This window comes from Saimiri boliviensis, chromosome 15, assembly GCF_048565385.1.
Source record: "Saimiri boliviensis isolate mSaiBol1 chromosome 15, mSaiBol1.pri, whole genome shotgun sequence".
In the NCBI taxonomy this organism is placed as follows: Eukaryota; Metazoa; Chordata; class Mammalia; order Primates; family Cebidae; genus Saimiri; species Saimiri boliviensis.
Window position 1 is genome coordinate 70,587,088 of NC_133463.1, and position 25,173 is coordinate 70,612,260.

General features: G+C 37.8%; 1 long non-coding RNA gene and 1 pseudogene across 1 annotated transcript in view; both read left to right on the top strand.

Annotated features, from left to right (window-relative positions):
• LOC141581491 (uncharacterized) overlaps positions 1-25,173 on the top strand; it is a 459,045-nt gene that overhangs the window by 146,693 nt on the left and 287,179 nt on the right. The window lies entirely within an intron of this gene.
• On the top strand, positions 23,637-24,302 carry LOC101043664 (cytochrome c oxidase subunit 7A2, mitochondrial pseudogene; annotated as a pseudogene).

The following is a 25,173-nucleotide window of genomic DNA, read 5'->3' on the forward strand; positions in this document are numbered from 1 at the left end:
GCAAGTTGTACCATGACCACCTTGGGCACATGCCACCAGGACCTCATGAGGCTATGTCACAGGTGCATCCTTAACCTTGGCAAAATAAACTTTCTAAATTGACTGAGACCTGTCTCACGTATTTTGGGTTCATGCTCTCAAGAAGTTCACAGTCTGACTGAGGAGAGAGAGACAATTGCAATCATTGTCAGAAGTTGCCGAAAAAAATGTTATTAAAGTGAGCAGACCAAGACTTAGTTGGCCTAGGCACTCATCTAGATCCCGACAGTAAATCTTTCTAAAGACAAGTGGTTGTTTTCTAGGCAAATAAAAATAGGATGCAGTTGTAAACAAAGTACAAGTCTGGGAGTCTAAACACTGTAAAAAATGTCAACAACATTTTTTGGTAATTTAGAAAGGTTATAAACATTTTTTAAAAAATCATACCATTGTGATAATTTAAAACTAGTTTGCTAAAGTGAATAGTCTATTGAAAATTGTGAAATTCAGTGGGTAGCAAATAAATGCCTAGAGTTGTTGATTTTATACTTTTTGCTCCTGAAGCAAAGTTTTTCATACCTTAGATACTTGTCAAAATATAGGCAGTTCCTTGACATGGTGTATAAATGCACACAGAGTTCACCTGACCACCCGACTTGGTGCTATGGAATTAAAGATGCTTATCATAACCCCTGCCGACTTATCTCCCTGAATGCAAAGAGTGTAGACCCTGAAACCAGACAATTCCAAGCAAAAATAGTGGACTTTTATTAGGAGAGTAATCTTGGGTAAGTATCACAAAAGCACTGAGATCCAGGGTCCTCAAAATTGAGAGAGATCCAAGAGTAACTATTTCAGAGAGTTATTGTGAGAATTAGATGAAATCAAACATCTGGTGGCTCCTGCCTGTAAAACCAGCACTTTGGGAGGCTGAGGCAGGAGGATTACTTTAGGTCAGGAGTTCGAGGCCAGCCTGGCCAACATGGTGAAACCCTGTCTCTACTAAAAATATAAAAATTAGCTGGCTGTGATAGTGCACACCTGTCATTCCAGCCACTCGGGAGGCTGAGGCACAACAATCACTTGAACCTGGGAGGCAGAGCTTGCAGTATGCTGAGATTGCACCACTGCACTCCAGCCTGGGAGATAGAGTGAGACTGTCTCAAAAAAAAAAAAAAGAGAGAGAGAGAGAGAGAGAGAGAGAGAGAGAGAGAGAGAGAGATCTGTATTAGCCAGGATTCTTCAGAGAAACAGAACCACAAGTGGAGACATCTTTATTGTAAGGAATTGGCCCATGTGATGGTGGCTGACAATTCCCAGGATCTTCAGGATGAGTTGGCATGCTGGATAACCATGAAAGCCAGTGGTGTAGTTCCAGTTCAAAGGGCAGCAGACTTGAGTTTTAGGAATAGCCCATGTTTCAGTTCAAGTTGAAAGGCAGGAAAAAATTGATGTGTCAGTTTGAAGGCAGGCAAGAGTAGTTCTTTCTTACTTGGAGGAGGGTCAGCATTTTTGTTCCATTCAGACCTTCAAATAATTGGATGAGGCCCATCCACATTAGGCCTACCCACATCCATCTACCAATTTAAATGTTAAAAACAGCCTCACAAGAACGCTCAGGATAATGTTTGAACAGATATCTGGACACCTTGTGGCCTAATCAAGTTGACACATAAAAGTAACCATTATGATATCAGGAGTTCATTTCCTAATGATTGAAATGAGGCTTCATAAAAATCTTGAATAAGAGAAACCATAATATATACACAGAAGACTTGGCTTCCTCAATTATTGTTTAATAGCAAACAGAAAAAAAAATAGCAGAACCTAAATAATTATTTCTGTAGAAGCTGAGGATCATTATGGCAGAGTGAGCTACTAAGAGTGAAAAGGAGGAAGTGATTTCAAAAGTTCACAATAAGAAAAATACACACTATCAACACACTTTTCCCAAAAGTGAATAGAGCACAGAATCACCACCACAACCACAAAATGAGAAAATCAGCTTGTGGCCCACACAAAGGGCCACTTTCTAACCACACACTGGGATGCCTGATGAGCCATAATTCTAGTGGTAATCCAACATGGAATGAAGGAGATAAATCCTTGTGTTTGATGCTGTATCTCTCAATAGACTGCATTTAACAATTCCTGTAAGGCAACAGATAAAAACAGAAACCATGGAGGGGTGTCAAAATTTAATTCTCCTGAGAGACCTAAAGGGAATTCTTTGAGAAAAAGAAGCTATAGACATGAATGTGGCATGAATTATGTTTTCTAATAAATCCCATCATTTGGACTTAAGCTTAAGTCTGAATAACGTATAGTTACTGAGTGCCTGCAAGGGCCAGACATTATGCTGATTGCTGTCTCCTATGTCTCATTCATATAAAAACACTGTAAGGTCCATGAGGATATCCATCTTACAAATGATGATGCTGGACCTCAGCAAGGAAGGTTAATATCACATATCTAGAAAACACTGCATCAAGCACTCCTATTCCAAAATCAGAAGACTTAAAAGCCCTGGGTATTCTTCACAGTTGATACTTGGTTGTTGTATGGAGTAGGACAGATCCAGACAGAAGTCAGCATAACGGCCCACCAACCCCCACCCCAGAAAACCTACTGCTTACAAAAATTTATAATTGTCTAAAAATATGGTGGTTGTATGAAAACATATCATTGTTGTTAGTAAAATTACAACAAATAATAATAGTATCTACTGATACTTTTTTATGCTTTTAGGTATATGATTACATTTATGTAACACTCCTTATTTATTTATTTATTTTTTTTTGAGGCAGAGTCTCACTCTTGTTGCCCAGGCTGGAGTGCAATGGTGTGATCTCGGCGCACTGCAACCTCCGCCCCCTGGGTTCATGCGATTTTCCTGCCTCAGCCTCCCAAGTAGCTGGGATTATTGGCATCCACCACCACACCCAGCTAATCTTTTGTATTTTTAGTAGAGATGGGGTTTCACTATGTTGGCTAGGCTGGTCCTGAAATCCTGACCTTACTCGATCCACCCGCCTTGGTCTCCCAAAGTTCTGGGATTACAGGCGTGAGCCACCTCGCCCAGCCATAACAGTCTTTAATGACTAAATTATAGAAATCGAGGAGAAATCAGTGGGTTGCCAGGGTTAGGGCTGGAGTTGAGGTGGGAGTGGGAAAGGGAGGTAGGGATGGCTATAAAAATGTCAACATCCTATAATCCCAGCTACTTGGGAGGCTGAGGCAGGAGAATCGCTTGAACCAGGAGGCAGAGGTTGCAGTGAGCCAAGATTGCCCCACTGCACTCCAGCCGCCTGGGTGACAAAAAAATAAGGTCAACATGAAGTATCCCCTGGTGATGATGGAATTGTTTTGGATCTTGACAGTAGCGATAGATACATGAACGCACACGTGTGATAAAATTGCATGGAACTAAATGCACACATACACATGCACACACACAGACAAGTGAGTACAGGTAAACTGATATAACCTGGATAAAATTGGCGGATTTTATCAACTCCAATTCATTGGGTGTAATATTGTACTATGGTTTTGCAAGATGTTACCACTGTGGAATACTGGGTAAAGGGTACATGGGATCTTTCTGTATTATTTCTTCTAACTGTATATGAATCTACAATTATCTAAAAAAAAAAAAGGTAAATTGGGGAAACACATTACTGAATGTCTATTATCACCTTGATGCCTAGTATAACCTTGTGAGATAGAGATATTTTTCTAAGCCATTTCATATATTTTAATAAGACTTTGGACTCTGACCAATTTCCAGATAGACTCTTCTGCCCTTTAAAAGGCCAGTAACTAATCAGAACTACTGGCTCCACTATCCCGAGATAAACAAGTTAGGCAAATGTGAATGTATTCGATTTGTCATTTGATGAATGAGGAAAAACTTCTCCAGGAAGAATAGGAACAGCTTGAGTGAGTACAGTTTCTTGAGCATGCCCAGGGGGAAAATGAAGCCATTGTTATCTGATGTGACACCTAGGGCGGCCTGCCTGGCAAGCCCACCACCAGCGAAGACTGTCCTTAATGAGAGTCTGGGATCAATTAAGGAAAAGTGAACTTCTAACCTATGTGAACCGTCACGGTTGAGGCCTGGCCTGGCTGATCTCCGCGTTTCCAGAGGTTAATCACAGTGCTCCACACTGACAAGGGCCTCCCTTCTTTTCCTACCTCTAGGTACTAAGTTGTGCCCTCTGAGGCCCCAGGCAGGAGAAAGTTCCCTTTCCCTCTATTTCTAAAGTAGAAAATTTTTTTAAAAAGATAAGTATAGTTTTGTGCAAGAATGTTAGCCCCATATCTACAGCAGTGACTGGCATGTAATAGGTGTTCAAGACATTTTTACCAAATAGTAATTTCAGATAAACCTTACGAAAAATTCCTTCTCACAGCTCCTGATCCGTAAACCAGAAAAAAATCAGCCATCTGTTAAATGCTATGTATCAGACACTGTCTTCACATAATTAAGTACCAGTCATTCCTTTCAAGTATTCTATACCATAGATAGTATTTTTAATGTCCATTTAACACAGGCCATTGAGGCACAGGTAGATTGAACAACTTACCAAACTACATAGCTGATAAGTGGGGGAGCTGGGAGGATATACAGCCAGCACAACCCCACCACTTGTGGTTAAATCACCAGCCTGCCTTGCTTCATAATTTACAGAGGGTGAATTCACTAGGCAGAAATATGTATTCAAAAGTAAAGCCATCCTTCTTGGTTTGGAGCTTAGCCAAAATTCTCATATAGAATCTAAAATAGCATTCTAACAGCTGTTTTAATATTTCCAATAATCCTACAAAGTGGAAGTTATCAAACCTCATTTATAAATGAGAAAATGGGGTCAAAATGGCTAAGTGGCTTCAAATGATAACCCATTTAGTAAGTGGTAAATTCTGTCTCCTGAGTTTTATCTTCTAAACTCAGCTCTTGGGTTGACTGTATAACTATTGAATCTTGCGTTTCAGCATCAACCTTGCATCAGCAAGAATTTTAATTCACTTAGAAGAGCTGACTCCAATTAGTTTAATTAAGTTTTAGAGGGATAATTTGCTCATCTATAATATAATACTTGTACTTTCTGTCTAAATGAGTTGACATGAAGAAAAGACCAGATGATGAAAGTGAAAACTTTTTGTCAGCTGTAAACTAGAAGGCACTTTCAATTACCACTATGGTTATTATTTTTTAAAATCGTTTTTAATCCAGAAAACAGTTCCAGAATGGGAATCTCTTGGGTTTTAAGGGGCATTTTACATTGAATTCTGAATTTTTTATTTTTTATTTTTTTCATGTATTCATTTGTTCAGCAAGTGGGTTTTGAGCAGTTATTTTATCAGATACACTACACTAGACCCTGTGTAAAATTGGCTGGGCACGATGGCCCACACCTGTAATCCCAGCACTTTGGGAGGTTGAGGAGGGTGGATCACTTGAGGAGTTCAAGACCAGCCTGGCCAGCATGGTGAAACCACATCTCTACTAAACATACAAAAATTAGCTGGGCATAGTAGCAAGTGACTGTATTACCAGCTACTCAGGAGGCTGAGGTAGGAGAATCGCTTGAACCCAGGAAGCTGAGGTTGCAGTGAGCCGAGATCATGCCACTGTACTCCAGGCTGGGTGACAGAGGGAGACTCCACCTCAAAAAAGAAAAAAGAAAAAAGAAAAAAAGAAAAAAGAAAAGAAGAAGAAAGTAAGTAGTAGCACTGTAGATAAATATTACCTGTCAAATTGTAATCATACAGAAACCATGTCTTTATTCACTGTTAGTTCATTCCACCATGATGTCAAATCTTAGCTAGTGCCCAGTAAATGTTGGTTAAATGCAGAAAAAAGCATAAGTCTCAGGGTTTTTTCCGCATTAGAAGCTTATGATGATGTTAAAAGGTAATGAGAAAATAAATGTCATGAGCTAAAAGAGAGATACATGTTAAAAATTTGATGGATTAGAGTTATCCAGTTCATTCTATGGAAAAGTGATGATAAAGACCTGCCTGATACCCTTAGTTAGCCAAATATTATTTAGAAAGGTGCTTTTCAAACTTACTTTCATCCATCTGCCCTTGTGCTCAGATGTTCTGATTCCTTAGGCCTGGCAGAGGCCAAGAAACTGTGTTTTTAAGAAGCACTGCAGATAATTCTTAAAATCAGGTAAATCTGAAGAACACTAAAATAGAAAAATGAAGTTCTTAAATTAAGTCAGGCAAAATTGTTGAAAAACTTCCTCTAATTGTCAGATTTTAAATTCTTTTCTTCTTCCTTTCATTTGCAAAGGTAATATTCTAGAGACTAGAAACATTTGGGGTAGAATCTTCCAAAGTTTACATAATTTTAGGTGTACAGGGTTAGTATCAGTATTCATCCATTTGTGTTCTGAGTTTGACTGAGTCAGTAATTTCTACTTCATAAACATGATTGCAAATTATACCAGTGATTACTTCCTATTACACTTATCTTCTTCACCATCATCTATGTGTCTGTCCTAAACACACACACACACACACTCTCTCTCTCTCTCTCACTCTCTCTCTCTCTCTCTCTCTCCCCCCATCCCCACTCTTTCTGTCTCTCTCTCATTAGGCAGTATGTTAGGCTGTGGATATTAAGAGATAAAACAGTCTCAACGATTTCACAATCTATGCATGAAGTCTAACAATTTAAATCAATTACTGTAATTACAAGGACAATGATGGGGTTATGCAGAGAAGTCTGACTTCACAGTATACTACTAATGCATGACCTTGCAAAATCACTTAACCTTTGTTTCAGCATCTCTGCCAGATTGGATTGGAAGAAGAAATGGGTCCAAAAACAAGAATATTCGGTGTGGTGATGTTTTAAAACAACTAGTAAGTGGTGATTTGCAAATAAGACAACGTTTTCTATTCGGTCTACAGATGTCATTTTACAGCCACTGCATGGTGGGCACGGAATTTCTTGGCATCTTTGAAAATAACCACAACTTCTCTGTAGGCAGACATGTATTCCCTAGCACTGTTTTTTCAATAACATTTATTTTAACAATAATATGCTTAGTCTGCCGTGCAAATACAGCTTCACTGATTAGGCAACCAGCCCAGTCAAACATTGTTTGGGGATATAATTATAACTATTTAATTGTTGGACAATCTCATAATAGCTGCAAAAGAATCCCAGTTTGTTTATACACAGCAATTTAAAACTTGTTTCTTCTCCTTATCCTTTTTCCTCTTTAAAGGAGAACTCTGGATAATTCAATTCTAGCCTGAAGCCCCAGAGTACAATTAAGGCCCCTACAAACACATCAGGACTAGGAGACTCCCTTTTGGTTAAAGTTAAGAAGCTGTTGCCACAATTTGTTTTAATATGATAAACAGAGAGAGCTGTTCTGTTCTGAGACCTCTTTCCCCTCACTCAGAAAGGGGGTGTTTATGTACAGCTGTGGGGAATTACTCACCGGAGGTTTAAACAGTGGAAAAAGAAAACATCCTGTTTTTTTTTTTTTTTTTTTTTTTCTTTTTTTGGACCCACCCAGCCCACCAAGGTTTACAGACTTAGCCAATGGAAAGACAGACTATGGTTCATTGAAAACTCCCCTTGCATAATAGAGACCCAGCCTCTGTCAAGGCAGCTACAAGATCTGAAGGGCTGACAAAGTAGCATTTGCTACAGCAGAGAGGTGGCAAGTCAGAATGTTTCCGAAAGGGCTTTGCTTCAGAAATAGCTTTCAGATTAGATACTGGCACAGACAGAGCCTCAGTGACCAGGAGTGGTTCAAAAATGTAAGACAGGGATGAAAACGTAACTTGCGCTGTGATTTCTACAGTCATTAAACCCTGCCTTGGCCAAAAAAGGAACAAAATCTAGATTTTTATTCTTGTGTTGTGTGGTTGTTAGATAAAAGTATGGTCTCTGTTTTCACAGTTTTCTTCAACTCAAGTAATCCTTTTCTTTGCATTTTATTTAATTGATTTTGCGTGTGCAAAAAGGAAGCGAAGACTTTAACCATTGAGAAACTTCGCTTAACATTGTCAGAGTAACTTGCTCAACAATGTGAAATAATTGGTTAAAATTTTAATAAGTCACTAGTTATACTCTCATATCAAATTAAACATCAGAATCATGTTTTGTTGTTTATTCTTAAAGATAGTAGGTTTTGGCCCACTTGAGAGAAGTCACATTTAATATGAACAGGATGGATTTTGAGCTTTATATGTTTTGAAAAATAAATTGTTTTTTTCTCCCCATCTGTATTACTTTTCAGTTTTCATGACTTTTTTGAGAAGTGACTCATAGGATAGAATTATAAGATGATTTAATAAATGATCAATATATTAATAGGTGTATATATTATGTTGAGAGTAAAGAATTACATTGTTTTGTGGCATCATATTTTAGTGACTACAATTAAAACAGCAAAACCAATAACCGTAAGGAAAATAATTAGAAAATTTTATGTTTATTTCTTGGAGTGAAATTCATCAAAGTATATTCTATCAAAATATCTTTATCCAAAGCTATCATTTCAGGAAAATAATTTCAGAAAAAATATTTAAAGATGATTCCTTTATGCATAGCTTAATTAAATTGAGCTTTGTTTAATCTTCCTTAAGCATTGATTGAATGTAACAGTTGGTGTAAGTTATAACTCTTGATCATTAGTATGGCAGCTTTAAATATATTCTTCAAATGGTCTCCTATATGAAACCAACAGCGTAAGGACAAAATTCTTAATTCATCTCAGTCTTTCAGCCACATTTGACTCTTAAAATAACCTGAAAATTCAATACTGTTTACTTGCATGTTTTTGTAGAGTGATATGAAAATAAACTTAAATCAGTAATACAAAATTAATTTTATTCACCATTTAAAATTTTCATTGAATATTGAGACCAAATACCATGACTCTGTTTATTGATAGTAAACTCAGTTACTAGGCCATATACACAGGCTTTGCAATTTTAGTCTCTAAAATGATACAAAAGAAAAATTATTGCACTGAACAACTGTTTTGTTTAAATAAGTCTCCCATGATTAACCTGGGTCTTTTTCCTTAAAATGTAACTTCCAAAAATAGGACTTTGCCTATTTCACATGAATGGATTTTCTCTCTTACTGTGTATGCAATCATTAGGTACAGGTGAACTGAAATAAAATGTAATCAGCAATAATGGCTGTAGTGAACTCATAAAGTAATTAGGATTATCCATAATCCTCCACTTAAAATGATAACAAATAATTGTTCTTCATTCATTTAATTCATATTTTTTAAAAAGAAAATATATGCATTGACAAGTATATATGACACAATTCTAGAAGCTCATTTGTAAAGACAAAAGTGATCACTGCCGTAAGTTTATTCCAGAGAAAAAAAGTTGGGTTTATGTAAATTAGTCAGTAGTTAAAGTGGGAAGATACTTTTTCAGTTTTCTAAGTGAAAGAAAATCAACATCTTAACTTTCAATTTCTGGGACATTTACAAATAAAAACAAAATGACTTCCAGGAAATTTTTTCTCCTTCTTTTCTTTATCTCTGTCTTCCTTTCTTCTTAATTTCTTGATAAACTTGTTTTCATATTTGCATATGCCATTCTTAAGTTCATTTTTATTTCTTTTTTATAAAAAATATGTCATTTTGTTTTGTTTTGTTTCAATGTTATATTTCTAGGGTTTAGATCACCTAGTATATAGTTGCTCAAAATATTTGTTGAGTGAAAGTGAGTAAATTAAGTAATACTGATTGTATAAATTGTGAAAAATACCTCTATCCTCAGAAGAAATATATGAAAGAAGAAGAAAAGACAGATTTTTGTTGTGCTGGACTTTCCCTTGGTTTGTCAATATATGCACAAAACCTGCGTTTGGGGTTGCGACTGCCCTTAAGCAATTTTGCCTCTAGGTTTGTCCCTCTTTGAAGTCCACTTAGGAGCTAGCCGAGCTAGAAAGGCTAACAGAAGCAAGCCAAGTAGAGGTAGCCTTTAAAATGTAATGATCCTGGACTCCACAGGCTTTTAAAAAGTTCTTTTGTGGCTAGAAAATGAACGTTATTTATCCAAAAGGTTGCAGCTGTTAAATTCTCTTGAGAAAATACAAAGTCAAACCTATCCATGCCAGGTTTTTTTTTTTTTTTTTTTTTTTTGATTGCCTAACTTTAGTGATTCAGAGATAAAATCCCAAAATAGGCATTTATAAAGGCAAGAGTGAGAGAAATAAAAGACTCAGAACTGGAGTTGGTACTCAGTGTTGCTAGTTCTTGAACTACAAACCGCCAAGCTATTCTTCTAGTTTCTCCAGTTTGCCTAAGAGTCTTTTTTCCAGTCAAAATAGTCACAGACATTTTTGTACAGTCTACTCTGTTCTGTCTCCATTGGTGGTAATTTCTAAAAACCAGAATAACGAAAGCCCTAAATCAAATAATGCAATCAAAAAACTTTTAAGCCCTCCAATAAAAAGAGAAAACAAAAAGTAGTAAGAGAAAATGTATTTTCCCAGGAATACCCACGTCTCCACAGACTCCATTTTCAAAGTGGATTTTCTTTGAATAGGGTTTGGATTTGCCAACAGGCTGTTAGGATATAATGCTCTACTCACAATTCTGCAAGAAAAGATCTAAAGTGTTATAGTTTTCCCATTTTTCCCAGAGATGGGTAGAGCCAAGAGGAAGGGATGAAGGAAAGTGGGCAAAAGATTGTGAAAGTCGGAAAATACTTGCTGGAACCTATCCAGTCATCTTCAAAGGATAACCTCTTCCAAACAGAGCAAACCTTCAGGGAAAGATTATGCAAAGCCCCTGCCTTCCAGTACCCCTGAAAGCCCACCACCCTAGTCCATTCAGATTTGAGGATTAAGAAAATTAGAGGAATGAATGCATCTATTTATCCATGGTCCATGTCAAGAATTGTTCTTCTGGGCCATTCTGGTTTGGATCCTGTGGCTTTTTCGGTGGTGTGATTGTTGCTTTTATGTTTTTTCAGAGGTGGGGTGCATCTGCATTATCTGATAGTTCTGTGTTTATTTTTTTCCACAAAGATGCTTAATTGTGTAACTCCTGGCTAGGTTTCCCTAGCCAAATGATAGAAATGAGAGTTGGAAAAGACCTATTAGGTCATTTTTACCCTAACTCCTGCCAGTGAGAATTTTGCCTCTAATATGCTAGATGAAGTATCCACCCCTTCCCTTGGGAGATTAGATTCTACAATTTAATTAGCTCACACTGCCAACATATTTTCTCTGACATTGGATTTACAATTAATATCATTGTTTTTCTTAATTCAGTTCTCATAAATTATGTTTACTTTCTCTTATTGTCTTCCAATTTTAATCCACTGATAGCTTATTTTATTTCTCCCCAAATATACTCATTTATTTTTTTTTGAAAATGTTCAGTTTGTTATTTTTTGCATAAATCTGTATCTCTTTGATACAAAGATAATGATGGCTTCAAATTTCCCAACTTAGCACATTAACAGGGATGTGTACTGTACAATTAAGCAGAAAACCAAGACATGTTCATTTTTTCTTAAAATTCAGGCTTCCTCAATATTTTGTTTCTATTTTCTGTAAGTTCCTGTCAGAGCAGTTAGTAGCCTGAGGTATGTTGGCAATTCTCAGTGTCTCAGCTTTTCTGTGTTATGTGTGTTTGCGTGTATGTGTGCACACACGTGTGTGGTATTTGCATGTGTCAGATTTTCTGCTGTGAAAACCCTGGCTCAGATAACCAGATGAGATAACGCAGGCAAAGATAAGACGTAAGAGGGGAGAAAGAACACTATAATAATAAATTTAGGGACTGGAGAAACTCAGCTATGCACCAGGAGAATTTACTCCCTGGCAAGATTACCCTTTTTAGGCTAAAGTGAACCATAGTGGGCTGAGGCTGTCCAGTATCCCCATGTAGCAGACGTCTTGATTAGGTAGCTCTCTACAGCAAGGCAATGCCCTCCTGGGATTTTCTATCTTCATTGTCTAAGTCCCTGGCTTCATTCCTTCCTTGCCTTGTCTCTCTCTCTCTTGGCCAGCAGATCTCATTTCCCTGTCCAGTGCACCATGCGAAGTCAAGCCCCTCCTCATGACCTCCTTCCTGCCTGCTGGTCTAAAAGAGAGGAGCCCCTGTTCTTGAATTTGCCCTCTGACTAAACTCTCTCTTGCTTCTCCACCCTTTCCTGATGATCCAATACTAACACCTGCCCAGACTCTATTTCGTCTCCACATCCCTAATGATTTGGGTGTCAGAACAGCCAGTCCACTCAAATTTACTTTCAATTCTATCAGAGGCCACAGTCCTAACTCAAAATAGCTTACATATGTGGTTCTTTCAGGTAGTTTTATAGAGAATTGTCTCTTGCAAACTTAAGGGAAATATATTAAGGCCATTTAAAACTCTTGCTTAGCCCCATAGCTTATCAAGAACCACTGACCCCCTTCTTGCTCTGGGAAAGCCACAATGGCTTCTCACCAGTTATTTTACTGGGATAACACCAATGTCTTTTCCTCTTTGGAATCTTCAGCCTCTTGTTTCCTCTACTTGGATAAGTTTTACTTATGCATTAAATCACAGGTGACATGGAACTCAGAGAGATTGTCCTGAAGTATCCTTCCCTGGGCTGAATAAGGTTCTATGTTACTCTTCATCATTTGCCCTATATTTGCACTGATAACACCAAAAATTGTGAAGACATATTTACTTATTTGTTAAGTTATTTGAAATGTATAAAACTCAATGATGCATGAAAACAGGGTCTTGTCGATTGCACATTTCTCTTGGTACGTAGTATATTACAGGTGCTCAAACTGATGAGCACTTCAACCATGACAGCAAAAAGTAGATAGAATAAAAGTTGCCAGTCATTCAGCCCATTGTTGATAATCAATTAATTATCTTAATCTATATGATTCTGGTATTGCTTCATATTTGTAAATGTGTAGTGTGTCGACTTTGTAAAAATTTGACGTTGTGGAAATCAGTATAGGTATATAAGTAAGGATTCTTTGCTTCAGACAAGAAAGAGCAACTACTATTTTGAAAAGGGACTTAGTTGTGAAAAATAGGGAGCTCATATAATTGGTGTGAGAATGGAGGATTATGCTTAATGAGGAGACAGAGACCAGAAGAGCATACAATTCAGACAGTAGGAGCAATGGTTTAAAGATTCACATTGACACTATACCATTGCTCCCAGACACTGCTTGAATCTCTAGGCACTACTATTGTCTCTCACTGCAGGAATCCTGCGGTAACTGTCATGGATGGCCTCTTTTAGTAACTGATTTTAACTTCAAAGTTCTGAATTAGAGGGCTGCTTGATCAAGGACTGATTACATTGTCTAGCCCTGGTCCCCGGATTAGAAAGAGAAAGAACTGCCCACTTTTTGCACTGGCATTTTGAGGTAGGGAATCTCATCCAACAGAATGAATTGTTTCCCCCAAATACAGACAAGAGATGAATGATGGGCATCTCTCAAGCAACTGATCAGTCAAACCAGCTAAGCAACATACCAACCAACAGCAATTATTAATCTTTGATCTCATGCTTCAGGGCCAGCTGTGCCTAAAGCTTGTGGTAGTATCTTCCTTCTTATCACCTTATTGCTTTCCATTTTATCAATTCTGTGGGTCTTCTTTCTTAAAAGTCTGCATTTCTGACATTTATTGCTTCTCAGAGGGATTCAGTTGATATTTTCAAAGTATTCTGCAAGTTGCTTTGATCACAGGTTGTTGTAATGTGCTCTTAGGCTCGCTAGAGGCTGAGTCTGAGACCTGAATTCCTGTGAAAGTGATGCATTTACAGAAAAGCCCATACGAAAGGGAGTGCAGCAGGATAAACAAAGCAAGAAAGTGGTCTCAGGTAAAGTCTAACCTTTGCCAAGTTCCTAAGGGAAGGTCTTTGAATCACTAATCACTGATTCTGTTGGCCGGCTTAAGGCAAGAGAGTAACTCTTTGCATACCACATTTATCAGTCATTGGCTTTGGACTGCCCCAGGGGCATGCCCATAACTCTCCAGGTAAAGTAGTCGGCCACTGGGGGACATAACTTTCCAGAGAAAGGGGCCATGTGTGAGCTGTTAGCAGATGATCCTCATGAAAGTTGGGATTGGGTGTATCAGCAGGTTAAAGGGGGTCTGAAGGTGTCAGAGGCATATGAACCAGAGCAACTCCATTTTAAATAGGAGCTGCGTAAAATGAGGCTGAGGCCTATTGGGCTGCCTTCCTATATGGATAAGTCATTCTAAGTCACAGAATGAGATAGCTGGTTAGCACAATCTACGGGTTATATAGACCTTGCTGATAAAACAGGTTGCAGTAAAGAAGCTGGTTAAAACCAAGGTGGCCACAAGAGTGACCTTTATTCTCCTCACTTCTACACTCCCACCAGTGCCGTGACAGTTTACAAATGCCAGTGCAGCATCCAGAAGTTACACTATATGGCCTAAAAAGGAGAGACATGAATAATCCACCCATTGTTTAGCATATCATCAAGAAATAATCATAAAAATGGGCAGCTAGCAGCCCTTGAGGCTGCTCTGTCTATGGAGTAGCCATTTTTTATTCTTCTGCTTTCCTAATAAACTTGTTTTCACTTTACTCTATGAACTCACCTTGAATTCTTTCTTGCACCAGATCCAAGAACTCTCTCTGGGGGTCTGGATTAGGACTCCTTTCTTGTCACAAAAGGGACATCACAGCATTTACTAAGGGTTATCTTCTATCTAAAGTCTATTGCTTTTATTAATTTGTGTTTTCACACAAATTAGCAAAAGAGCAACATCGTAAAACTAACCATGAAATAACCCCTCAGCTTCTCTTTTCCTAGGTGTAAAAAAGTTGTGACTACATCATGTCAAACAGCTAAACAAAACAGACATAATTCAACAGCAATTCAACAGCCAAACACTCTGCCTAGGCAAGCTCAAACTTACAGATACTCAGAAGGACAACGATCACTCAATAGTTTATAATTTTATTTTCTCATCCTAATGTTGACTGTTATAGTAGGACATGAACATGTCAAGTAGCATTTCTTCAAAATCAGTTAGTCCCTCCTCATAGATGCCCAAACACTAGAGTTGAGATTTCTTATTCAGGAAAAATTTATGATGATAATATTATTGATAATAACAAAATAATAATAATTACAAAGTTTTAAGTTCTTTACATTTAGTTGCCCACAAGTCTAGGTACTATTATTATACTTATGTAATCTTTGAGGAAACAGAGGCACAGACAAATTCATCACTTAACCTAGGGGCACACAGCTAGTATGTGATAAGGCAGTAATTATTTTTTCATTACCATTGGGTGTGTCAGAATGACCTCAGCATTTCCTAGCAGACTGCAGTTTAGTTTTACTCTGAATTAAAGAGTCAGTGGAGTCACTAACTTGCTTTGTGTATTTCTTACTTTCCAATACATGTGTTGAAATCTTAAAGAGTAGTAATGCTCCGCCCTTTGGAGATAAAGATGTCATAAATGACCCACCATCAACAGGGCAAGCTCTGACCTCATGGCAGTGGATGCACTGCTAAACACGTGTAGATGAACACATTTAGCCCTCTTTCCTCAAGTTTCTCTCAGGCTTACCTCCATGAACATATACAAGTAACCCATACACTAACATTCAGCTAATTAATTAGTTGACCTAGAAAATTATAATTAATTTTTAAATACTACATATATCATTTTTGAGTACTTTGATACTATGCCAGAACTTTAAATAATGAAGAAGTTACTCTTTTACATTGTTTTTATTTGCCTCACAAGTCCACCCATCCACCTCCCACCCACCTGTGTTTTGGTTGCAGATAAAATATTTCATATCATAGGTCTAGATAGATATAGCCCAAACATGGTATTTCATCCTCCTGACCACAGCTGATTGGTCCAAAAATGAACATGTGACATAAGCAGTGACTGAGAAGAAAATTCACATCCCCTCTCCATTGAAAGATGTTTCATCACTCAATAAAACTCCCTGTCTTGTTCACTCTTCAGTTGTCAGTGCCTCCTCATTCTTCTTAGGCACGGGAAAAACTCCACCCAGCCTGGGTGGGCCAAGTGGATGGGCTGTTTCCTGCAGCAGGTAGCATGGCTGAGGGAGGGCCATGTGGGGTGTCACTGGCCAAAGGTCCCTGGCTTGCAAAGAGATTAAGAAGAAAATTTTGGATCAGCAGGACCAATTAAGTTTGTTTTCCAGAATTTTCCAGTTTAAAGGGAGCTTCTTTCCTTTGTATTCAGGAAATTTATGAGAATATTAGCTCTGAGCTCTCTGTAATCTTGGTTTTAACTTTTTGAGAATGGTTATCTTGAGATAACATGCCTCTGTGTAAAAAGAGAAAGGTACTGAAGATGAAATGATAATATAATGGTTCAAATCCATATATATGAAATCACTGATGGTTTTTAAAAATTATATTTTGGTTACCTGAAATACATTTTCTTTCTTTTTTTGTGTGGTCTTAAGCTGTTTCTTGTAGTCAAAGTGTTATGTTTAATACACATATATTATCACTGATTCACTCAGAAATCCCCTGAGTTAAATATTATTATCCTTATTTCACAAATATGAAAATCAAGTCCTGGAACATTGATGTCTCTGCCAAATTTGTACAATTAGCTAGAAAAGAGCAGATGTTGAATACTAAATTTTCTCACTTCAAAATCATTAGCTAGACACTGAAACTCTCAGAAAAACAACTGAATTGATTTTTAAAATGTAACATTTTATCAACACCTAAGATGTTCTGCATGAATTACAATAGAGATTTTACACATGTGATAATGTATACATTTTTACCTCATGATTGTTTGTTTCTTATAGTTCACCCAGGAATTTTGGCTATATATTCTTGTCATTGAGCATAAATATAATGCTTGGGGCATATCACAAAGCAATCATAACGATTTAAACAGAAGAAATTTTGTTTGTTTGTTTGTTTGTTTTGAGACGGAGTTTCACTCTTGTACCCAGGCTGGAGTGCAATGGCGCGATCTCGGCTTACCGCAATCTCCGCCTCCTGGGTTCAGGCAATTCTCCTGCCTCAGCCTCTCCTGAGTAGCTGGGATTACAGGCACGTGCCACCATGCCCAGCTAATATTTTGTATTTTTAGTAGAGACGGGGTTTCACCATGTTGACCAGGATGGTCTCGATCTCTTGACCTCGTGATCCACCTGCCTCGGCCTCCCATAGTGCTGGGATTACAAGCTTGAGCCACCGCGCCTGGCCAAATTTTTTTTTATCATATATGCAATACCATAGAGTATTTTATTTGGAGCAAAGAAACAAATATGCTGCCTGAAATATATCCTTTCTTATAAAGTTGCTTACAAAGATGAAAAACTCAGAAAATGCATTGTTGCCTACTGAGTTTAATGATGTAGTCAGAAATGTGTTTTTAAATGGTAAGTCACTGCACATGCTTTATCATGTAGGAAAACCTAGATGATTTTTTTTCCCATTCTTTTAGTATGTGAAGAAGTCAAGCTATTTAATTTAATTATAGGTTAAGGAAGTAAGAGACATTTTCAGTGTCACAATTATCTCACACAACTAGATAAAAACTATTTGTATATTTTTATCTTTACCTTGTATTTGCATCACTTTTTAAAGTTTGTCAAAAGAGCCCTTAGGAATACTTTAAGAACCAGTCTTAGTTTCACTGCCTTTGAAATGCCCTCCCAAAGATCTCAGGTATTTGGTTTCAAGAGTTAGGGACAGTTGGAGAAGTGGAACACCAGGGAAAATGCTATATATTGAGAAATGTAGTGTGAAATGTAGAGTGGGAAAATTCTAATCTTTTTTCATCTTATTAATTGTTATAATTAATATTTCTCCCATTTAGTCAACAATATTTATAGAGCACCTGAAATGCGCTAAACATTCTGCTGAACATTAGGGCTGCAACAGTGATATAGGAGTGATGACAGCCCAGGAATGATCTATATTAATGTGAGAAGATACTTTTAAAAAAAAACTTGAGGGGATCTTCCATATACATCACTATACATGCAGAGACATAGTCATTCATCTTGATGGTGTCACTGTTAACCTATGAACAGGCTCATGAGTGGTTTTTTGGTTTTATGAATGAATGACTGTATATACAAATGGCTTCAGAATGTCTGTAAAAGGACCATTTGTTCATGGGTCATAGGGCTATTCTGAAACTGTCTCTGTGATTCAGTGTTAGAGAAGCTTCCCATGGTGGATGGGGGTCTTCTGGTTTAAAAGGTCACCATGACACAGAGGGAACTTCCTGTGAAGCAAGTGGTGTGTGGCCTGGTAGCCTAAATTCAGCATGAGTGAAAAGGCTAGAAAATAAAAGTTTCTTCCAGCACAATATGTGATGCATTTTGGGAAGACAGCTGAGCACATGGATGTAAAATAAGTGATGTGCCCATGACACAGATCCAGGGTAATAAATTATAGTTCACATCAGTGGACAAGTTTCTATTAGTCTGAGCAGACTTAATCCTCAATAGCTGCATCATGTGGCCATGAAGAAAGCACATGGATGTCGGTGAACTTATTGGGTTTTTTTAGTGTTTTTGTTTTGTTTTGTTTTCCCTCTTTGCCTAGAGGACTAATCTTTCTTGCATAGAGCAGATTATATTGCCCAGGGTTTTTGAATAATTAGAAGCATGAGAATGAGGTTGAGAGTAAGGCCTCAAAAGGAAGAAACTAGACTTCCCTACTGGTTAATGGCAGAGCAATGACCAAGAGATTAACTAAAAGTGAAATAAATAAAGTAAAAATGACGACAACTACAAACTAATGAAGTTAAGTTTTGCCAGTGACATGTAAACTTCTGCTTATGTGGTTTATCACTTAGCTTTCACTTTGTAATGCTACAGGAAAAAACAATTTCCCACTTTTGGCAGATTACAGCAATTAAGTTTTAGGTCCCTTTCACATTCTATGTCAGCGTAGTTCAGCAGAGTCAGCTACCGCTATGCTTCCATCTATGATTCTGCACCATCTTATTCATTTTGGGATCAGGCTATAGGAGCAGTTTCATTCTGGGTTACAGTGAACAAGTTACAGTTCTTAATGTTTCTGCTCCCGTGGCACACAAGCCACTTCTGCACACAATTCATTCACTGATGAAAAAAAAAAGTTACATGGCCAAATCTGCTTTGGTAGACTGCGAAGTATGCTTCCCTCACAGGGAGGCCATGAAAGTTTCATAGCATGAGCAAGGGATGCATAATCTTCTCAAGAAAAAGGCAACACACAAGGGAATAATGATACAATGTACTACATGTGGCATTCCTCACTTGGATAGCTCAAATACACAATTTTTCTTTCCTTTTTGCTACCTTGTATTGTTATAAAACATAGAAAATAGCAGTAAATCTCCTCAAATTAAGAATATACCATTTGTAATAAAATCTGTATATTTTAGGAGAAATGTACAAATGCAGCCTTATCTCCAAAGCACAGTTGGATGACCTCAGAGCCATCGTGCATGAGCTGTTTGATGATGGTCCTCCTAGACATTTCAAATCTCTGCTTATGGTTGCCACTGTCCACAGTGGTGAGGGAATATACTCATTTGTGTGCTTGCCAATGAAGACGAAGTTTAGTGGAATAAGGCATCTCCACCACAGATGGTTAGGAGTAATTCACAAAGGAAATACTTTGGTCTGTCTTCACTTTAGTGAATCAACACCAACCGTTCCAATCGGAAGGTTTTGAAGAATATTGTCCATAAAGAAACACAGAAAAAAAATAACTATATTCTGGGCACCTAGAAGAGTACTTGGTACACTGTGGGTGGCAGACAAATTTTTGTCAAAATAAGTTGAGTTGTTCTTAATTCTGATTTGAAAAAACAAACAGACAAAGGCTATGTAAGTTTTGTAACTGGCATAGGTGAGTGTTTATGTTTGGTGAATGGATAAGAATATAAATGGAGATTTTTAAAAGTCTTAACTTACTTAAATTTATTCTGATCATACTGGTAGATACTCTCCTTACATTAGAAAACATTTTAGAGAGTAGCAACAGTGTTCAAAGCTGTAATAATCATGAGGTAGAAATGTCATAACTTTGAAAATCTCTAAATGCTTGAAACAAATATTGGCAAGAAATTTACAAGAGCTGTTTTTACTTTCATGATTATATACCCAAATATGATATAAAATGTGATTACCTTATATATCATTTTATACATAATAATTACATGTGTAACCATTTATTTTAAAATGTTAAATCTACTCCTAAGTCTCATTTCCATTAAAAATAGTCATGTCAATCAAATTAGTTAGCTTTTTAACTTTTGCTAACATTTATTCACTGAGTGAGAAAATTTTGCATTGGCTAAATCATTTACTAAAACAATTTTACAAACTAATTTTCTTGTTTTTGGAAAGAACATATGGTAGACTTGCCAAAGGCATTTGAACCAGAGCAACTCCATCTTGAATAGGAGCTGGGTAAAATGAGGGTAGGAGATTGGCACAAGATACAGGTCATAAAAACCTTGCTGATAAAACAGGTTGCAGGAAAGAAGCCAGCTTAAACGCACCAAAACCAAGGTGGCCATGAGAGTGACCTCTGGCCATCCTACTTCTACACTCCCACCATCACCATGACAGTTTAAAATGCCATGGCAATATCAGGAAGTTACCCTATATGGTCTAAAAAGGGGAGGAATTAATAATCCACCCCTTGCTTAGCATATCATCAAGAAATAACAATAAAAATGGGCAACCAGCAGTCCTTGGAGCTGCTCTGTCTATGGAGTAGTCATTCTTTTTTTTTGGCGGGGGCGGGGGATAGAGCCTCGCTCTGCTGGCCAGGCTAGAGTACAGTGGCGCAATCTCAGCTCACTGCAGCCTCCATCTCCCAGTTCAAGCAATTCTTCTGCTTCAATCTCCCAAGTAGCTGGGACGATAGGCTTGCACCACCACGCCCAGCTAATTTCTATATTTCTGGTAGAGACAGTGTTTTACCATGTTGGCTTTGGTGGTCTCGAACTCCTGACCTCAGGTAAATCCACCTGCCTTGGCCTCCCAAAGTGCTAGGATTACAGACGTGAGCTACTCCCAGCCTTGGAGTACTCACTTTTTATTCCTTTACTTTCCTAATAAACTTGCTTTTGTTTTATGGACTTGCCCTGAATTCGTCCTTGCATGAGATCCAAGAACCTTCTCTTGGGGTCTGGATCGGGACCTCTTCCTGGTAACAGACTTATTCTTGTTAGAGATCCCCATTATTACCCCTTTTGACATCACTCTCTGTAACTTATGTAAAGCCTCTATTTTTCTTACTAGGAAACCTCACTCTCTAGACCTTCACTTACTCTTCATGTTTATAAAATTGTTTGGCTTTTTGCTTCGTTACTGTCAGGGTCATTTTTTGACATAGAAAATTATATTTTTCTAACTACAGCAATTCTGTGGCATTGGAAATGGAAATGGACAGACAGGCAGAAGTGAAGGACTCTGGCTTAGTTAAACTCACTTTTTAGCAAAGGAACTGATGCTTACACATCTACCTTTCTCCTTAATTCACAGCTGCTTCACAGGACATGCCATTAAAATTTGTACCCCAGTGAAGTGCCAATTACTTCATCATTAGGTTACTAAGTAATTACTAAGTTATATTCAGTGTTCAATATGCAGACAGCCAAGGCCACATGATATCTGGGTATCCCAAAACATTTTTAATAATGTGAATAATGTGTCTGAAGAGACTCTAAACAAGGCTTCAACATGAATTTGCACACACACACAGACAGAGTTACAAGTTGGAAAGCCTCTAGCACAGTGTCTGGCATGTAGAATGCATCTAATTTCAGTAAGTATTGGTGATTTAAAAAATCACAATTCCTATAGCTTTCTTATATTCTATGTCTTTTATCCTACAATTCCTATAACTTTCTTATATTACATGTCTTTTATTCTTTATGTCTTTATCAAGCTAAATGATACTATACAAAAGGTAGACAATTATTATAGATCTTAAAGATGTAACACATTAAAAGAAATAAAAAATGAAAACTTTGGTTCACCTGCTTTACATTAAGTATAGCAATTTATGCAAACAATTTACCAGGTTTCTTACTATCCTGCAGCTTCATAAGTAATATGTATGCATTTAGAAATGCCAGTTTCACAGGTTTGCAGTGGTATTTGATTATAGTCTTCATACTTTCCCTGCCTATAAATCATGATATTTGCTTGTAATTTTAGACAATTAGAAAAGCCGTTGTGTTAAAGTTTATTTTCTAAATTACTAGAAGAAAAGGAGGGAAAGAAGAAGATGAAGGAGTGGGGAGGAAGAGGAGGAAAAAGAGGAGAAGACAACGACTACATTATGCTCAGTTCAGTTTGGGATCTAGATGCATTGAGTTCTTTAAAGTATTGGCAAGTTCTCAGTGATACGAAAGACAATTCTTCATAAGCAGACGGTTCAAATATTTGGAAGCTCCCTAGACTTGAGAACAAAATAACCCTCAGCATTTTTTTTTTTTTCCTTCTGTGTTCTTTCTTCCAGCCAGAGGCCAACTACTGGGCATCTTTGGAGATTAAACCCTTTTCTGATAAATTGTAGGCTGAAAACAGTGTGTAGTTTCCTTTCCAGATTGCTTGGCATCAGGACTCCAATTGCACTGAATTGATCAGTGGTATATATCTAGGAGAGTCCTGAATGCATCCAGCCTATCGTCACCAATCCTCTGTGGGTTTGCTCTGACAGTTTCCATGTGGACTCCAGAGAAGGGCTGGACTGCCAAAGAATTGTAAATATGAGCCTGGGGTGGGGCCGAAGTCCTCCAGATGTGGCTGCTTTTGCATTTTCAGTGTGAATTCAAGGGACCTACCCTCCTCTCTGACGGAGATAACAAGTGTCAAATCTCATAATCAGAAAAACGTGGTCATTTGAGCAGGAATGTCTACAAACAACTTTCCTTTTCATCTTCTCTGTGGTTACTAAGTACCATAAACCTGGGCTCCTCTTTTCTCTAGTCAATTTGGGCTTTCTAAGGCCATGTTTGAGGATTTAACATTGCAAAGCCATGAATTTTGGCTTCTCCTTTTATGTATCTTTCTAGGAGAACCAGTGCAGTCTCTGACTGGACAAGAAAATTACATGAGGAAGTCATGTATCAAATGAGTCAATGTGTGTCTCACTAGAACTTCCTCTTTCTGTTGGCTTTCCCTGCTCCGGCTTAGTGGTAGTAGGAAGTATTTCAAATTAAATTCCTGTGGTCACTTTCCCCATTTTCAGGCAATGGGTCATGTGTACTGGAATTAGCCAAGCATTTTGCTTCTCTGTCTGCATCATTTCAGTGTACTGTTTATAAGGCACATTTCTTACCCAAATGGGAAAACAGAAAAAATGTAAAGGACTATTTGGCTACTTGCTGATTACCATAATGTTGAATTCAGTGGAGAGCTTGCTGGAATAAAGGAAATTGGTAGAATTATCTTAGTTCTTTCTTTACCTGTAAATACCTTTATTTCCTCTGAAATATAATGTATAAAAACTCCAAGTAAGCCCCGTGTGGTGGCTCACACCTGTAATCCCAACACTTTGGGTGGCTGAGGAGGATGGATCAACTGAGGTCAGAGTTCGAGACCAGCCTGGCCAACATAGTGAAACCCCATCTCTACTAAACATGCAAAAAATTAGCTGGACCTAGTAGCAGGCACCTATAATCCAGCTACTTGGGAGGCTGAGGTGGGAGAATCGCCTGATCTGGGAGGCGGAGGTTGCAGTGAGCCGAGATCGCGCCATTGCACTCCAGCCTGGGCAACAAGAGGAAAACTGTCTCAAAGAAACAACAACAGATTTTTGTTCCTGGTGTTCAGTTGTCACGGTTGGTGGTCAGTAATGGAGCCAAGATGCTGCGGAATCTGCTGGCTCTTCGTCAGTTTGGGCAGAAGACCATAAGCACTGCTTCCCACAGGCATTTTAAAAATAGAGTCCCAGAGAAACAAAAGCTGTTCCAGGAAGATGATGGGATTCCAGTGTATCCAAAGGGTTGGGTAGCTGATGTGCCCTTGTATAGAGCCACCATGATTCTTACAGCTGGTGGAACAGCATATGCCATATATCAGCTGGCTATGGCTTCATTTCCCAAGAAGCAGGATTGACTTCGGTCATCCCAGCAATCACTTGGTTCAGTTTCATTCTGCTCCCTATGGACCAGTAATCTGATAAATAACTGAGCTCTTCTTTGGGGATCAATATTTATTGACCTGTACTAACTGCTGCCAATAAAGCAGCCTTTACCATGAAAAAAAAAAAAAAAAAAAAGAAACAACATCAAAACAAAACCCTCAAATAAAACATGTAACATCAATTAATAGAAGCAGCAGATAAACTGATGTCTTTACTTTGTTTAGTGTGAAATGTTTTAAATATTTTGAAGTATTTTGAGGTGTTCAGTCTGAATCCGAAAGAAGAAAATCTGATTTCATTTTTGAAAAGCTGTTAATATATACATCTTAATGAACATTTATTTTTTTCAAAGGCTGTAAGCTTATTTTAACAGTGTCTCCGTTGCTCAAGAGTTAGTACTCCTCTTTTTATATAGATCTGTATATTCCACATTTTCTCCTAATGAAACACACCTCCAGTATGTACAGTTGACCCTTGAACAACATTGGTTTGAACTGTGTGGATCTACTTATATGCAGATTTTTCTCAGCCTCTGCCTCTCCTGAGGCAGCAAGACAAACCCTTCTTCAGCCTGCTTAACATAAACATGACTAGGGTGAAAACTTTTATGATCCACTTTCACTTAATTAATAGTAAGTATGTGTTCCCTTCCTTACGATTTTTTAAAATAATACTTTGTTTCTGTAGCTTACTTCATTGTAAGAATATAGTATATAATACATAGAACATGCAAAATACATGTTCATTGACTGTAATCAATTGGGCTTCTAGTCAAAAGTAGACTGTTTTTATTAAGTTCTGGAAAATCAAAGTTATACATGAATATGTGGGGGCAGAGGGGGTTTCGATGTCCCTAACCCCTGTTTGTTCAAGGGTCAACTGTAATGAAGTACTCCCTACCACCCTCAGCCTATGGCTGATTATGGCAGTGAGTCTGAAATGGGGGTGACAGCAAGTCAGACACCTTAGAAGCGGGCATCAGAATGTTGTGAGACACAAAAACGTCTATGTTGGACTTAGGGAAAGATGTTTATTTTTGTATTTTATATAATTTGTAATG